The sequence below is a fragment of the Maylandia zebra genome, linkage group LG9 (genome assembly GCF_041146795.1).
Source record: "Maylandia zebra isolate NMK-2024a linkage group LG9, Mzebra_GT3a, whole genome shotgun sequence".
Classification (NCBI taxonomy): domain Eukaryota; kingdom Metazoa; phylum Chordata; class Actinopteri; order Cichliformes; family Cichlidae; genus Maylandia; species Maylandia zebra.
In genome coordinates this window covers 34,663,420-34,681,870 of record NC_135175.1, presented here as the reverse complement: position 1 = coordinate 34,681,870, position 18,451 = coordinate 34,663,420, and the positions used below count along the sequence as shown (strand labels likewise).

The following is an 18,451-nucleotide window of genomic DNA, read 5'->3' as shown; positions in this document are numbered from 1 at the left end:
AAAATCCCTAAACAAACTTTATTTAATCATGATATTCTTAACATGCAAAGACAGTGAGCGTCTTCTCTCTGCTGAATCTCTGCATGTCTTATTTTCACCTTTGACCTTCACTGCGATGTCTGGGAGCCCACCCCCTTCTCTCTGCCCTCTCACACATCCAGTAGCAGGCCATGTTTGTGCCTTCATGAGCTGTACCATCCAGTGTTTTGCTTCATTTAGTCTTTCTTTTTATCAATTTTTTGTCAGTCTCATATTTACATTTTTCTTTATGTCCGGCAGATCTCTCAATCTTGCCAAATCCCATTACACACAATGTACATATGTTTGCAATTTGCCCTTTTTGCCCATTTTTAGACACTCGAGTTCATTTATCAACACTTTTAACTGCTGGAATATTCCCTGAAAATAAACTGAGCGTTGAAACCAAATATTTCCTTGGTTTTAAAGGAATATTAAAGGAATGAAAGGAATATTTGCAACGCCATCAAATTCAAATTCAAATTTTATTTGTCACGTACACAGTCATACACAGTACGATATGTAGTGAAATGCTTGGACAACTGCTCGTGACCTAAAGAGAACAAAAAAGGAAAAGGCTATGAATAAGATAGGAAATAAATATGAAAAATTAAAAAGGGTAAATTTAACTAGGAAGGAATAAAATATAAATTAAGGTTAAAAATGAAATAACTGTACAACACAAATTAGAATGAAGGGTAAATTTAACTGGGAAGAATAAGATAAAGATAAATATATAAATTAAAGTTGAAAATAAAATAACTGTACAACAAAAGACACAATACACAATATAGAACTATATAAGAATGTATGAAGAAATCTAAATCTAAATAAATATATACACAATAACAGCAGCTGTACAAGTATTAACCGGAAATGAAGAATATAGTGACCAGTGTTGTGCAAAACCAAAGTCCAGAAAGTCCAGTGTGTGTGTAAGAACCATATGTGTGGGTCAGTACTGTGTGGTGGTGTGATTGAGAGACCGTATCGCCTGCGGGAAGAAGCTCCTCCTCAGTCTCTCTGTGTTGGTCTTCAGGGAGCGGAATCGCTTTCCTGACCTCAACAGAGAGAACAGTCTGTTGTTGGGATGGCTGAGGTCCTTCACGATCTTCCTGGCCTTGGTCCAGCACCGCCTGCTGTAGATTGAGTGCAGGTCAGGGAGCTCGGAGCGGATGGTGCGCTCAGCTGACCGCACAACCCTCTGTAGAGCTCGTCTGTCCTGCATGGTGCTGTTCCCGAACCAGGTTAAGATGTTTCCCGCCAGGATGCTCTCTATGGTGCACGAGTAAAAGTTCCTGAGCACCTTGGAGGGCAGTTGGAAGTCTCTCAAGCGTCTGAGGTGGTAGAGACGCTGTCGGGCCTTTTTCACCACGGTGTTGATGTGACAGGACCATGACAGGTCCTGCGTGATGTGAACTCCGAGGTATTTGAAGCTGTCCACTCTCTCCACTGGGCACTCGTTGATGACGGGGGTCTGGTAGTTCCTCTCCTGCTTAGTGCTGAAGTCCACTATCAGCTCCTTTGTCTTACTGACGTTTAGAAGGAGGTTGTTCCTCTGGCACCAGTTCTCCAGATTCCTAATCTCCTTCAGGTAGGCCGTCTCATTGTTATCAGAGATCAGGCCCACCACGACGGTGTCGTCAGCAAACTTGATGATGGTGGTGGAGCTGGTAGTGGCCACACAGTCATATGTGTACAAAGAGTACAGCAGGGGGCTCAGAACACACCCCTGGGGGGCTCCAGTGCTGAGATCAAAACAGCACAATCTTCACACCAGCATTGTCACCAAAAATATCACCTCTTTTATACTACTTGTTTAAATTGTATCCTACCTACACCCGTTTTCACATCTTGTCTTGTGTGATTAGGTAGAGGATCATTAGGAAGTCCCTCTCGGGGGGACGCTCCCACAGAGCTTAAATCTGGAACTCTCCACCATTTGACCTTAGACCTGAAGAAGATTCTAGGATGAGAGGTGAAACGTCTTCAAGCAACTTAAAGAAATCCAAATGCTTTTCTTTCCAAGCTCCTTAGACTACGACGACCTGGATGACTGAGAACCTTTACAGACATAAGAGAAAACAAAAAGCTAATTTATTCATCTGAATGCAGGAAGGAAGAAAGACAATGGGGAGGTTGAAGGTTCTATTTAGCATCTTTATCACGGACAGTGTTACAGCCTTTTTGCTGACAGAGACATCACTCATGGCCATCACACTAAACCAGAGTAGAAACAATTAAACAGCATTTAAGAAAACCCCAGAGCACTGGGCCATGACTGGTCTCACTGTGTTAGAGCTGATGAACAACATCAGTAATCTGCAAACTTTAACCTCTAACAGTGTTTTGCTGCTTTACCCCAATTTTTCTAAAGATGTGTTGTCTTTTGCAGGCCACCACTGTAAATATGAATGTGGTCTTTGGCTGATCAAATAAAGCTCCACCTTGTGGAATAAATTAGTATTACATAGCCCCAGTTCAGCTTTAAACTAAATTTCAAAAAGTAAAATACAAATTAAGACTTCAAAACAATGAAAATACAAAACTATAAAAACACTGAATAACTTCATCCACGTGTGACATCAGCTGACACTCTTTACAGGAGTCCATCTGAACTCTGTGCAGCCTGATCTCAAGGTTTTTAAGTCTGACCCTGAAACCAGAAGAGGATCTTTCTGCCTCTGCAGATTCATTTTGATTTACTGATTTCAGTCCTGCATGATCACGCTGATGTTTGCACAGAGCAGATAATGAAGTGAATGTTTTTGCACATTGGCAACAGTGAAAACGTTTATTTACAGTGTGGGATCGTTTGTGTTTGGAGTATGAACTGAGATTCCTGAAGCTCTGGTCACACTGGTCACAGGTAAATTATCTTACATGTGTGTACGTTCATGAAGGTTAAGATGCCTCGATCGTGAGAAGCTTCCGTCACAGTGTTTACACTTGTATGGTCTCTCTCCGGTGTGGACTTGTTTATGACTTTTAAGGTGACCTGCAAAGGTGAAGGATGACCCACACTGGTCACAGATGTGCTTTTTAACCCCACTGTGAATGAGTTCATGTATTTTTAAATTAGTTCGAGTGGGGAAGCCTCTCACGTTCTTTGCAATAGTTGGTTCTGTCTTCACTGTGTCTACGTTGATATATTTTTAGGGTCTGTTGCAGAGTCAAAGTCTTTCCCACCACCACAGCGACGACAGGGTTGAGAACTGGATCCATCTGTGTCACTCTGCTTCTAAACAAAGACACAAAGACAGTGTAAGTCAGGGAATTCCTTCAACATTTTAATTCTGAAAGTCGCCTGAAATAAAGAGCATCTCTGCCAATGTCCAATTACACTTTACTGTTTTCATTATAACACTCAGCTTAATGGGATACAATAAATGTCTTTGATGTAGAGGAACAGCAACAAGCACTGGTACCCTGTCTGCAGACAGACTCTCACCATACTTTGAGGACATTTAAATAAAACTCACAAACTATTAAAAGTAAGCTGATTCTGAGGGGGTCAGGTGGGATACACTGATTGGTTTTAGTTAGATGACCCTCCTGTTGTTCAGTTAGTAAATACAAGTAAAATGGATTGATTCTTATAAAGCACTTTTTTACTCTGCCTGAGCACTCAAAGTGCTTTATACAACACGGTAAAGCACTTTGCATGCTAGAGTAAAGTGACCTGGTACTGAGACTCAATAGGTCTTTGTTGTAGAGCAGGCGTAGGCAACCTTTCTGATGATGAGTGGCATCTAAAATTTCCTCAAAAGTCAATGTGTCATCGCAATAATTGCATTAACAATAAATTTAATAATGCTGCATATCAACAGTTGCACACTATACAGAACAACTTTATAGAACTATATTTGCTATATTTCAAAAAACACTTTTTATCCATAACATAACATTTAACCATAACAGCAAAGGAAATATACAACAGAAAATGCAGATGGTAAAACAATGATAAGAAAAAAGTAAACTGGGCATATATGACTTTTCTTAATTCAGGGATTTGCAGGTTAATGTGATCCCTGCCCCTGCTTTGTATTTGCCAGTTGTATTATCTGGGGATCACATTTTGTAACTCGCTGAAGTGTCCCGTTTTTCAACCCAATTCTCGTCTCTGACTTCGGACGGCTTTGCACCTTTTCTGCCAGGATTTTCTTTAACCACATCAAAACAATCCACAAATCGTTCCAGAACATTTCCACAGCTATGCCATCTGATAGCACAGTGGAGTGGGATGTCTATGCATGAGCTATCCATCTCCTCGAGCACAGACTGGAATTGGCGGTGTCAAAGCAGATCGCTTAACGATAAAGTTCACGATTTTTGCCACTGTGGCCATGGCGTCATGAAGATCTGAATTTGACATCTTGGCACAAAGGTTTTCTAACTCTTTTATTCAGTGTTGTTTAATGATGAGATGACCAACTTGTTCCTCAATTAAGGTAACAGCACCCCTGTGTTTTCCAGCAATGGCTGGTGCATCATTATTTGTCACAGCACAATGTAATGCCAATGCCTCGCTCATCAAAACACTCCTTAAAAACCTTGCCAATACCCTCACGTGGTGTGAATAAGGCACGGCGGGACCACAGATCATCATTTAGAGCGTGTTTTCACACGGCGGACGTGATTGCAGACCTGCACGGCGTCGCCGACTACGCCTCACCACACCCCACATCACGTTTTTTCAGGCATCGGGGTTAAGCAGAAGAGTTCCTCTTGTACTTCCACATCACAGGATCTTACCAGAACAGCCAAACGTGGAACCTCACTGATATCAACGCTTTTGTCCAAAGCTACACTAAACACCTGGGCTTCTTTCAAAGCAGCTGTTTGTTGGGCTCTGACATTGTTACCTATTTCCTGGATGTATCATTCCACAGTTCTGGCTGATGCAGGTATGTCTTGAATCCTTGCTTTAATTGCATCTTTGTTTGGAAGCCCATTAAATAACATCTCTGAGCTTGAGAGAAAAGCCTCCTTAATAAATTCTCCGTCTGTAAACAGCTCTCCATGTTTAGCAATGCACTGCCCAATACGAAAACTTACTTATGGTCCATGATGTTTAGCAGCTGTAAAAATGTGCAAGAGTACTTGCTTGCTTCTCATATCTTGACACAGCACGTGTAATTGATTCAACTTTCTCTGCCTCATACTTGAAGCTTCTTGATCTTTCATCTCAAACTGTTGTTTAACATTGGAGGTCTGGCAACCAACACTCTCAAGGCAAAGGGCACATATAGCATGATCTTTCTGTTGCACAAAACCCCAGTCTTCTGTCCAAATTGGCATAAAAGTCCAGGAATTACCTTTTTTTGCTCGCTTTAAGGCCATATTATACAGGACTGGCTAGCTAGCAGCATCCCTCTCCCCTGTAATTTTTAGCCAATTGGAAAATCTCCTCCTTGAATCGCTACCTTATCGTGGTGGAGGGGTTTGTGTGTCCCAGGGATCCCAGGGGATATGTTGTCTGGGGGCTTTTGCCCCCCCGGTAGGGTCTCCCATGGCAAATTGGTCCTGGGTGAGGGACCAGACAAAGAGCGATTCATAAGACCCTTATGAAAAGAACATCGAGGGAACAGTTTACCCTGCCCGGGATAGGGTTACCGGGGCCCCGCCCTGGAGCCAGGCCCGGGGAGGGTGCCCGAGGGCGAGTGTCTGGTGGCCGTGCCTTAGTCCATGGGGCCCGAAGAGGAGACATGGGCCTATCCTCCCGCAGGCCCACCACCCGCAGGAGGCGCAATAGGGGTCGGGTGCATTGTGTGCAAGTAAGCTATTAAGACTCGAATGTACACTCTGTTCGTGTTTTCCTCCAAAACAATAAGCTCTGTTGGAGCAGCCTTTCAACGCCTCTCTCTGTCTCTCGCAAGAAAAGTTGACCCACAAAAAAAAAGTAAAGCTATTTTTCGGCTATGAGCCCGACACGGAACCCATATTAGTCAAAGGTCCCTTTACTACGGTTCAGAGCCGCAGACCTTCAGTAACAGTAATAAATCACACAGCAATAGTACATTCACATAGTTGTAAAAAGCATGATAATATATTAAGCAATCCAAAGTATTCAGAATACTTTACTCTCATTGAGTAACGTAACGGAATACGTTACAGAATACATTTTGGGGCATGTATTCTGTAATCTGTAATGGAATACATTTTAAAAGTAACCTTCCCAACACGGTATATGGGGCACAACGATAGTGGGTCCATTCTTCATCAATGGAAACCTCAAGGCCACTGGATATTTGAAATTGCTACATGATGATGTGTTTCCCTCTTTATGCACTGAAGCTGGCACGTTCCCTGAGTTTTTCCAGCAAGATGGTGCACCACCACATTATGGGTGCCAGGTCCGAGCATCACTAGATGAACAGTTTCCTGGAAAGTGGATTGGTTGTCGTGGGCCAGTTGAATGGCCCCCAAGGTCTCCCAATCTGACCCCCTTAGACTTTTATGTTTGGGGTCATCTGAAGGCAATTATCTATGGTGTGAAGATACGAGATGTGCAGCACCTGAAACTACGGATACTGGATGCCTGTGCTGGCATTTCTCCTGCGGTGTTGCTATCAGTGTGCGAAGAGTGGGAGAAGAGGGTTGCATTGACAATCCAACACAATGGGCAGCACATTGAACACATTTTAAGACAGATATCTGTGTTTATCTGTGTAAGACAGATAAACACTAGAACGGCCTGTGAACATAGTTATAGTGGAAAAAGAAGCCAGTTTCTCTTTGTTTCCCTCTCCACCATTGTGTTTATTATATTTGAATGAAAGTGCAACTGCAAATCCTCAAATATGGATGCAAAGTTACAGTAATCATGGTTTTTAGTTTGATGACTTATTATGTTCTTTACTGACATTTTCAAAATTCCAGTAGATGCCATTGAGTCCAGTAGAATTATTAACATGCGAACACAATTTAATGAGAAGAGTTGGTCCAAACAGTCAGTCTTAAATAAGAAGATAATAATATACATACATACCTCACAGTAACTGCACTTGCAGAGTTTCTTTCTGGTGTGGATCTGTTGGTGGATTTTAAGGTAACGTGGCGCTTTAAAAGTCTTCTCACACAGGTCACATTTATAAGGTCTCCCCACAGTGTGGGTAAGCATGTGGCGTTCTAAGTCTTTATATCTCACAAACGGTTTCCCACACTGATCACAGCAGTAAACGTCATTTCCAGTGTGAATGCGGAGGTGAATATTTAGGCTGCCTAGCAAGTGGAAGGTTTTTCCACATATGTGGCAGCTGTACGCCTTAAATCCAGAGTGGATAACTTGATGACGCTGTAAGAGGCCACTGTGGGTAAAAGCTCTGCCACACTGATCACAGCGGTATGCTTTAACTCCACTGTGGATGAGTTGGTGTGATCGTAAGCTTCCAGCCAGGGTAAAAGATTTTCCACACAAGTCACAGGTGTATGCTTTAACTCCACTGTGGATGAGTTGGTGTCTTTTTAAACTAACAGCCTGGGTAAAAGACTTTCCACACAAGTCACAGGTGTATGCTTTAAAGCCACTGTGGATGAGTTGGTGTGTCTGTAAGTTAACAGCCTGGGTAAAAGATTTTCCACAAAAGTCACAGGTGTATGCTTTAACTCCACTGTGGATGAGTTGGTGTCTTTTTAAGCTTCCAGCCGAGGTAAAAGATTTTCCACACAAGTCACAGGTGTATGCTTTAACTCCACTGTGGCTGAGTTGGTGTCTTTTTAAGCTTCCAGCCTGGGTAAAAGATTTTCCACACAAGTCACAGGTGTATGCTTTAACTCCACTGTGGATGAGTTGGTGTCTTTTTAAACGTCCAGCCTGGGTAAAAGATTTTCCACACAAGTCACAGGTGTAAGCTTTAACGCCACTGTGGATGAGTTGGTGTGTTTTTAAGCTTCCAGCCTGGGTAAAAGATTTTCCACACAAGTCACAGATGTATGCTTTAACGCCACTGTGGATGAGTTGGTGTGTTTTTAAGCTTCCAGCCCAGGTAAAAGATTTTCCACACAAGTCACAGATGTATGCTTTAACGCCACTGTGGATGAGTTGGTGTGTTTTTAAGCTTCCAGCCCAGGTAAAAGATTTTCCACACAAGTCACAGATGTATGCTTTAACGCCACTGTGGATGAGTTGGTGTGTTTTTAAGCTTCCAGCGTGGGTAAAATTCTTCCCACACTCGTCACAGCTGTATTTTTTCTGCCCCTTTCTTCTGTGAGGTTTGTCGGCCTCCTGAGAGCGCTGACTTCTCGCTCCGTGTTGGTCCTGCAGTGACAGAGATACAAACAGAGGCAGTGAGTGAAATGCAGTCGTGGAACAAACTGAAACTGACTCCATTAGTGGAATCAAAGATGTCAACAATCACATTGTAGGTGTGTTACCACCACCTTCTAGTGATAGTATGACATTACAATTATGAGCTACAATGAGAGTTGTAACCTGCACACAGGTTCAATAACAGATATTCTTGCTCACCTTTTGGGTTGAAGTCATTGTTTCCTCTGTAGTGGCTGAGCTGAGTCTAAATGGCTCGTCTCCTCCTGATGATCAGCTGGAACAAAAATATATTTATATGTATTTCATCCTTGACCAAACGAAGCTGAGATGGAAAGCTCAAATCCACTCAAACTAAATGTCTTCAGTCAATGTGTCAGCCTTATTAAATTCCGTTCTTTTGAATTCTTTTGGCGACAGAGAAAGACTGGACTCAGAGTAGTCAAGCTAAAAAAAAAATAAAGATATTCATTTTACATTTCCGGAAACGGAGGCCTGTCACACTAACACACGCTTTTTCCATCTAGTTTCCTGTGTTTTATTAATATGGTGCAGCAGCTCTATACTTCTTGTTTCTTAACGTCCCCTTACTGAAGCCTCTGTTGCTAGGCAACCTGTCACCCTCTAACCTCGTTCTTTCTCACAGACTTTATTACAAAGCACAAAAAACCATATAATCAGAAAATAAGGACTAAGGATATATATTTATTTCGTAACAGCCTCTAGTTAAAAACAGTGGTGAGAAAAGGCACTAATGAACCTCCACTGATTGAGTAAAAGAAGTTTGGTGCTTCATTTGAACCTCATAGATTTTATTTTAAAAAAGGGAAAAGAAAAATACTCTACAAAACAGAAGGTGAGCTGATAGTAAGAGGGTCATCATCTGACACTACATCAAGATTCTCAGACCATGTCACGGTTCACTTGATCCCTGCAAACAGGCACAAACTGAAACTGTCTTAAGCTTTTGTAAAGACACTGAAGCAGTGGACTGATGAGGCTGTGGAGAATCTGCAGGTGTGTCTGGACTGCACCGACTGGCAGGTTTTCAGGATTGTTAACAACAATTTGGATTATTATAGAGATGCTGTGACATCAGCTTCTGTGAGGAAGCTGCACAGCATCACACACCAGGGTGAGTTAGAATAATGACCAGCTCTGGTTCACAGCTAAGAATATATATATTTAAATCCTAACAATACCCAACAGGATTAAAAACATTCTTCTTCTCCCAACTCACCAAGAGCTGCACATTAACCACCACATTATATTTTAATTCACAGCGCTTTCAAATATGAACTTTCATCTCTGTTTCATTAGTTTTGTTAACATCTTCCTGTGCATCACTTTACAGCAGCCAGACTCATTAAAATGAGACTTTGTAGGAGTTCACTTCCTCTCATGTGTTCATCCACAGCAGCTGTATGGGCTCAAAATGTGGTCATAAATATTTTGTACTTGTAAAAAAGATTTGTGTGTGTAAAAAAGATTTGTGTGTGCGTAAAAAAGATTTGTGTGTGTAAAAAAGATTTGTGTGTGGACTTAGAAAAAAAACCCTGCAAGTTACAAGTACGGATTTTGACCCTATTTTTCTTCCTTTCATCTGATTGGTCAATGCCATGTCAATCACAAATGTAACAATCCAATCAGAGAACAGATGGGTTTGGCTGTCGAGGGGCGCTTTTTTTGAACTGCAGGTCTTTGAAGGGAATAAATGCCCTTTTACATGCCAACCCAGCGTTTTCCTTCATCACCACGAAGGAAAACAGTCTGTGGTCGTCCGAGTTTGGTGATTTTTGTGTCACAGGTCTACGTGTTTAATACAGGGACTTCCACAGCCTTTTCAACAGCGCTGCGGACCGCGGGTTGGGGGCGGGCAGTGTTTTGGAAATGACAGTCTTCATTACAAAGCTTTCTTCGTTATGAATTAGCATACATGTTTTTATTGAACATTTGAAGAACCAGCAAAAAAAACAAACTCTTGTAGAGGACATAAAGTCAGAGATAGAAAAGACAAGGAGCAGGTGCATCTAGTACAGGTAGAGCTGCTGCAAAAACCCACAGAGCCCAGCAGCCAGCGTAACAAATTCTGGATCCTTTGCTTTTAGTTAGCAGTTAGCATTAGCAGCACATCCTGCGTCCGATGTGAGCAGCAATGGTCCCGGGTCAGCCCTGACTTTGTGTTAAACTAATCCTAAAGTAATAATGGTATTTCTAACCACTGACATACCACAACTTTTTCCTTTCAACAGCTACTGAAAGTTAGGGGACCTAGCTGCTATCGATATTTATATAGCGATCCTCCAGCTTCAAACTGTATCACCCTTCAAGGACCTGCAGTTCAAAAAAGCGCCCCTCCGACAGCCAAACCCATCTGTTCTCTGATTGGATTGTTACATTTGTGATTGACATGACATTGACCAATCAGATGAAAGGAAGAAAAATAGGGTCAAAATCCGTACTTGTAACTTGGAGGGTTTTTTTTCCCTAAGTCCACACACAAATCTTTTTTACACATACAAATCTTTTTTACAAGTACAAAATATTTATGACCACATTTTGAGCCCATACAGCTGGACAATAAAGTTTATTGTGACCCTGATACTGCAGCAGATCGCTCTGACTTCCTGTTATCACTTCAAATAGAAATGAGGCTGTAGAGGTTTGGTGCAGGCAGAAAAACAGCTGCAGGGACAATGAAAAGCCTTTTCTGCTCCAACTTCTCCCAGCATGCTGAGCTAATGATTAGTTGGTGTTTTTCTCCAAACACTCTCTCACTCTTCTCTCAACGTGTTCACAATAAACTGTGAACAGACACCGAGGAGAGCAGCAGAAGACCTCATTCAGGAGCTAAACTCAACATGAACTGAACTCACAGTAAAGTTAGCTCGGTGCTTACCTTTAGATGAGCCCACAAACCGAGAGAAACTCCGCGATGAAGCTGCAACTCTTTCCAAACACAGGAAACAGATCAGGGAGCAGAGACCCACGTGGTTCACGCTGATCGCAGCTACGATCCAGGAGACAAGGGTGGGCAGATCGATGCAGATATCGATCAGGACGTTGGTAGTGGTTTATGATCGATGCTTTAGTTTGTTTCTCTCCTCTAAGTTCACTACTTTACTCCCGTTTCATGACAAAGCAGCTCTCTCTGCTCGACTCCCGTCCTGCACACATTTGCTCCGCCCCACTCTTCCGACTCTGCTGTGGTTTGTTACTGTGTGGTCACGTGACTGCGCTACACATCGTGAGTAGGTGGGGTGTTTTCCAAAAGTACCTCCTCTTTCCTTTTCCTCGGTTCTTTTCCTGGGCCTCGTTGAAAACGTCATCATGGGAAGGAGAATTGCTAAGGACACAGGAAAAGAGAAGAGCGGTGCTGAGAATTGGAACAGCCTTACACTAGTCTCTCCGTATCAATGGCTGTATCCCAATTAAGAGACCGTACGCTTGAAATACGCGCACTACGTGTACTACGTACGGTGCGCGGAAGTGAGAGGCTTGTGAAATGGGACGGTCTAGCCTTCGTCGGGCCGTTCAGGTTGCCTAGCAACCATGATACTATGATGATGATACAGCTTTGTTTGACAGAAATGAAGGAGAAATTTTTTTTTGTTTGTCATTCATTTTTGTCATGACATCACTTTGATTAGTTGAGTATCTGAGGCTGAGACCACGAGACTGTAAAAACATGATTGTTGGGCTTTATTTCTGTACTGAACAGTCATTTCAAGATTAGTTAGTAAATAACAATTATACATATATATATATCGGGTCCTCTAGGCCTGGGAGCTTGAGGGTCCTGCAGTATCTTAGCTGTTCCCAGGACTGCGCTCTTCTGGACAGAGATCTCCGATGTTATTCCCAGGATCTGCTGGAGCCACTCGCCTAGCTTGGGAGTCACCGCACCTAGTGCTCCGATTACCACGGGGACCACTGTTACCTTCACCCTCCACATCCTCTCGAGCTCTTCTCTGAGCCCTTGGTATTTCTCCAGCTTCTCGTGTTCCTTCTTCCTGATATTGCTGTCATTTGGAACCGCTACATCGATCACTACGGCCGTCTTCTAATGTTTGTCTACCACCACTATGTCCGGTTGGTTAGCCACCACCATTTTGTCCGTCTGTATCTGGAAGTCCCACAGGATCTTAGCTCGGTCACTCTCCACCACCCTTGGGGGCATCTCTCATTTTGACCTCGGGACTTCCAGGTTATACTCGGCACAGATGTTCCTGTACACTATGCCGGCCACACAGCAGTGTGCTCTCGTGACAGAGCGGCTGTGTGTATTTGTGGCCTCGCTAGCAATGCGGCATTTCATCTCCGAGGAAGTTATCCCAGAGAGAAGTAAAGCAAGTGAGTAAGTTCATCTCTGAATGTTTGTAAAGCATTCCCGTGTTAAGCTTAACAACTGATGTATGGAGCAAGTGCCTCTTCTCCCTCCCTCTCCTGCTGCTAATTCCATCGTGAAACTGATCAATGATCAGCTTTTCGGCTTTTCTGTCGCGAGTCCTTCTATCTTTGTTTTTGGCCCACTTTGCGCCAGAAAGAGGAAACCAGCGGCTGAACAACAGCAGCACGTTTAAGCTTGATAAGCTGTTGTTAGAATTTATTTAATATTACTTTCTAGACCAGGATCTTTTTCTACGTAACTGACGGCTGGTAAGCTTAGCCAGGGGGGCCGATAGGGCATTAACAGGGAAAAGGGGGGCACAAAGGCATAATTTTCTTTTTTATTCTGTTTTAAAATGTCTAGCTTTTAATAAATAATTATCTAAATCTTACACCCAAAGTTTTAATCTGATGTAAAATGTATAGAAGTCCAATACTGTAAATAGTAACTGTTAAGTCTAATATACCCTAGTAAGTTATAGTACTATTTCCTTTGGGAAGGTACCATCTGTGCAGTCTGCAATTCTGTTGAAGAAAGATGCTGAATCTATTTAATTATCGTTCAAAAATAATTTATTTATGTGCATTTTTTTCACACTGCATCAAATTAAAGTTGATTACATTGATTAAGCATCACGAGGTGGAGGGTGGGGGCTGGTTCCCTATTTTCTTTCTTTTGCTTGGAGTTTGCAACCCTATTCGTACCAGAATAGGAAGGATGGTGTTAGATTTGTATTGTTGATTGTCATTTATGCTTAGAAATATCTACTGATTGTATGCTTATAGTTGTATAATTAATGCCATGGTTTTTAGATGAACTGCTGGACTTCCAGGCCAGCAGGTTTAGGGAAGTCGTTTATGGGGTCACACTATAACTGACCCCCCCCCCCCCCCCCCCCCCCCCACACACACACACACACACACACACACACACACACACTTGCACAACGCAAAGGGCAAGGTACTCTTTGTGTGTATGTAGACGTCATATGTTGATGAACCTATGCATATTCATCTAACCACAATAAAATTAGTGCTATGGGGAACCTGGCTGAGAGTCTGACAGAGGTCAAGTGGGCGGAACGACATCTGGCTCCGGTCTCCCTCATGCATGAGTAACACAAAGAACTTTGCTTACTTGGTGTTCGGTGCTTTTGCTGTGTAGTTAAATTGTCTCGTTCCAGCGGTGGGCCTGTGCTAGACAGACCCAACAGATGGAGCAGGTTTAAGTTTATTAGATTGATCACTGTTGCTGAACTATGAAATATTTTGGGTGCAGTGTATTTTTTACATACAGGTATAACAGAATAGCTTTAGTGTTGTTGTTTATTTAAACTTGAGTATGAACTTATACAAAATGCACCAAGATATTAAAAAACTATTTTATTAATTAAAAGACACACTACATCGGATTCATATCTGTATCGGCAGATATCCAAATTTAAGATATTAGTATCGGACATAAAAAAGTAGTATCGTGCCATCTCTAGCACAAACATCACTAATGTCTCATAACTTTGCTCACATGTGGCCAACAGTAATGTTTTAATGTTCTTCATTATTAAACATTTGCACATGAATAAATGCGAAGTTCACTCTTCGGCCGCTCCCTTCTGCCGCATTTTGCGGAAAAATTATCCACACCCACCGCCGCGCTATGAATTGTGTATCCCAAAACATAAGCCGCATTGTTCAGAGGAACCAGCCTTCGCGGTCTATGTGGGCAGGATCCTTCGAAGACTGAGAAGGCTGGAAATGCGAGGCTGGAAACTGGGACAGTCTAGCCTTCAGATTTGTGTCACCAGCTGTCTCAGTGGAGTTTAATATTTAACAGGAATAATTGTAGAGGCAAAGCCTACGCTTGAAGCCACTGAGGTGGTCGTTAACGGGGGTGACGTCCCTGGTATTTTAGATGAACTGCTGGACTTCCAGGCCAGCAGGTTTAGGGAAAGTCGTTTATGGGGTCACACTATAACTGACCCCCCCCCCCCACACACACACACACACACACACACACACACACACACTTGCACAACGCAAAGGGCAAGGTACTCTTTGTGTGTATGTAGACGTCATATGTTGATGAACCTATGCATATTCATCTAACCACAATAAAATTAGTGCTATGGGGAACCTGGCTGAGAGTCTGACAGAGGTCAAGTGGGCGGAACGACATCTGGCTCCGGTCTCCCTCATGCATGAGTAACACAAAGAACTTTGCTTACTTGGTGTTCGGTGCTTTTGCTGTGTAGTTAAATTGTCTCGTTCCAGCGGTGGGCCTGTGCTAGACAGACCCAACAGATGGAGCAGGTTTAAGTTTATTAGATTGATCACTGTTGCTGAACTATGAAATATTTTGGGTGCAGTGTATTTTTTACATACAGGTATAACAGAATAGCTTTAGTGTTGTTGTTTATTTAAACTTGAGTATGAACTTATACAAAATGCACCAAGATATTAAAAAACTATTTTATTAATTAAAAGACACACTACATCGGATTCATATCTGTATCGGCAGATATCCAAATTTAAGATATTAGTATCGGACATAAAAAAGTAGTATCGTGCCATCTCTAGCACAAACATCACTAATGTCTCATAACTTTGCTCACATGTGGCCAACAGTAATGTTTTAATGTTCTTCATTATTAAACATTTGCACATGAATAAATGCGAAGTTCACTCTTCGGCCGCTCCCTTCTGCCGCATTTTGCGGAAAAATTATCCACACCCACCGCCGCGCTATGAATTGTGTATCCCAAAACATAAGCCGCATTGTTCAGAGGAACCAGCCTTCGCGGTCTATGTGGGCAGGATCCTTCGAAGACTGAGAAGGCTGGAAATGCGAGGCTGGAAACTGGGACAGTCTAGCCTTCAGATTTGTGTCACCAGCTGTCTCAGTGGAGTTTAATATTTAACAGGAATAATTGTAGAGGCAAAGCCTACGCTTGAAGCCACTGAGGTGGTCGTTAACGGGGGTGACGTCCCTGGTATGCATGAATTAATTAAACAGTCCAATAGCTCCAGCAGTACTTATCTCTTCCTTTTTGGTCTTTATTCCAATATCATCTTAACATAACAGCGCAGCGGTCACCAGTGTTGGGTGTAATGCGTTACTAAGTAACGCGTTACTGTAATTAAATTACTTTTCCACTGAAAAAATAGAGTAACTAATTACTGTTCAATGTACTTGCGTTACATTGTAAAATAATTAAACTCGCTGAATATTGTTATTTAATTTCAATAATTTGTCTTCTAAACATAGAAGTAAACTCTGCCGCTTTAACATCGCTGTAGTGTAGGTGCGTGTCATTTCGCACCAGTTTGCTGCATAGTTGTATTCTAAAGCGGACGATGTCGGACTCGGCTGAAGCGAGTGGCTGTTTTATGAAATGGACATATTCCCGTCTCTTCACTTTTCTGAAACAAGCAGACAAGAATATTACAGTAATATGTAAGCTATATGTCTTGGCGAGAAAAAACTATCAGCAGCTGTTAATAGCATGAGTAATCTAATGAAGCGCATGACATGAGAGCATAGACGAACACTTCTTGTTCATCATCCATGGATAACACCATGGCAACTCCTGCTAAGCAGGCAAAGCTGGATTTTACTTCAGCAGCACAGAAAACGTCTGAAGGTGAGCTTAAAAAAATGATTGCAGGCAACATTGTGGAAGAGATGCTACCTCTGCGTACTGTAGAGTACTGACTAAGTAATTAGTAATTAATTACTTTTTTAAAGTAACTTACCCAACACTGCCGGTCACAAACTGTTTGCCTTCTTACAATTAAGGACACACCTGATGCCGACTAAGTGTGTCTACCTTAAATACCTTTACATGAACAAACCATACCAAAACAGAAAAAGGTGACCTCTGGTGGCCACATATGTTATTAACCCAAAAATGGCTCCTACGCCCCAACCACTAATTGTAATGGCTGTCAGACATGGCAATTCTAATCACAAAGAAAATAAGGAGCCACTCACACAGTCTACTTTAGACATATAAAGTCACATAAATAACCAAAAGCAAACAGAGCATTTAAATACACTTTTATACCAATGTCTAATGTAACAGGTAAAGTTTAGTTACAGGTCTTTCAAGAATGTTAGTTTTTGTTTTTAAAAGTACAGATTGTACAAGTCCATTTTTGTCATGAATGGTTTCCAGAACTCTTCCAAGTGGCCAGGAAACACATGGTGCAGAAGAATCCATTATAATGACTATATCTCCAAGTTTTAGATCCTTCTTCTTTTTCTTTTTTTTTTTGCCTGTCCCGTTTGGCTCTTTTGCCATCAGAATTATTGTCTAAAGGCGAAGAAAGATGCCCAACGGATTTACTTTACTAAATGGACCATCCCAGTAATGGTGTATTTGATTCACCTTTTATTGTTCATTTTATTTTATTTTTACTTGTTTAATACGGGACAGACTTGACTGGGGAAAAGAAAGGGGAGAAAGAAAGAGGGAAAGAAAAACAACGGGGAAGAGGGACGGGGATAAAGGGCAAAAAACAAAATAGAAACAAAATAAGCAGACAAAAAAATACATATATCAATCTCCTGGATCACCTGTTGAAAAAGAAAAAAGAGAAAACAAGCAGAAGAAAGAACAAAACGAGCAACATAAAAAAACAACATCACGATGATCTATGGGAGTGTAACAGTAAATACTAAATATTAAACATTATTGTGCAGCACGTAAGATCGACAGCGCACAGTGTGGTTTGAGGTAGGAGCCAAAAAGGGTGTAGTTTGTGTGTGTGAGTCCCCGTGTGTACACCTGTGAGCATGGACGCGCTCGTATTTAAAAGGTTCCTTCATGTAATGATCTGCTAGAGGGTGTGGGGGAGCAACAGCCCCGTCCTCCAGGACATGAAGCAGGTATGGAGGAGATCAAGACTCCAGACATCCAGAGGCCCCCAGAACACAAGAGACCAAGGAAGACCAACAGAGGGGCAGCTGTGCCACTATCCCAGAAAGAGCTGAGGAGAGTCCCAGATGAGGGCTCACTCAGCAGCCGCGGAGCAGAAGCCAGGGGGAGTTGCAGTGATGTGCCCGGGAGCTCCGCCGGCAGCCAGCTGTGCCTGAGTGACCGAGCCCCAGGCTCCAGGCCCCGACAAGCAGCCACCAAGGAGTGAGCCGGTGTGTACCTGGACGCCCATCCCCAGGCACCGATGTCTGCGGGCGTCTGCCACTGACAGGGGAAGTGGTGGGGGGAGATAGGCCTCCATACCTTGGAGGGCCTGAGATGTCCCCAGAGAGGTGGCGTCTGATACCTGACCTGACATATAGACACAGACATACAGGCACACACAGAAACAAACATCCATTCCCACCCTCATGCTCTAATATGCACTCAACATTCACCCAACGTGGAGACAGACATTGAGAGACGCTGTACACACAATCACACTCCCCAAGCGTACTCTAAGCCCCAGGGCTAGGTACCCTTGCCCCCGGAGGGGGAAACTGCACCAAGACCCAGGTAGTGTAACCCTTTTCCCTGGGGTGGAGAGAAGCAGACTGCCCCGGCTCGGCAGCAGCAGGGAGGCCCCACATTCCAGACCGCAGTCGGACAGCCAACTCCTCCTAGCCCCCCCCCGCTCCAGCAGGCCGCAGAGAACGGGGGTGAGAGAAGACTCCAAACCTCCCTCCACCCGCTCATTGTAGTGTTGATGCATGTGTGTTCTAAGGTGCATTTAAAACCAAGGAGGGCATGGAGCTACCTGCCAGAGAGCAGCAGGTAAGCGCACAGCCCCTCCTGCTAG

General features: G+C 42.9%; 1 protein-coding gene and 1 long non-coding RNA gene across 3 annotated transcripts in view; both read right to left on the bottom strand.

Moving 5' to 3' along the window:
* The window catches only part of LOC143412345 (uncharacterized), a 140,755-nt gene that overhangs the window by 96,859 nt on the left and 25,445 nt on the right, over window positions 1-18,451 (bottom strand). The window lies entirely within an intron of this gene.
* On the bottom strand, window positions 1,301-11,709 carry LOC106676125 (uncharacterized). 2 transcript variants are annotated; one of them, XR_013100217.1, is made up of 5 exons: window positions 11,187-11,709; window positions 8,489-8,564; window positions 7,010-8,278; window positions 2,902-3,259; window positions 1,301-2,082 (listed from the first exon to the last, which is right to left on the bottom strand). It is a non-coding gene; the product is annotated as an uncharacterized LOC106676125 (long non-coding RNA). The 2 variants fall into 2 exon arrangements; XR_001342207.4 differs by lacking the exon at window positions 1,301-2,082 and having other exon boundaries at window positions 2,089-3,259.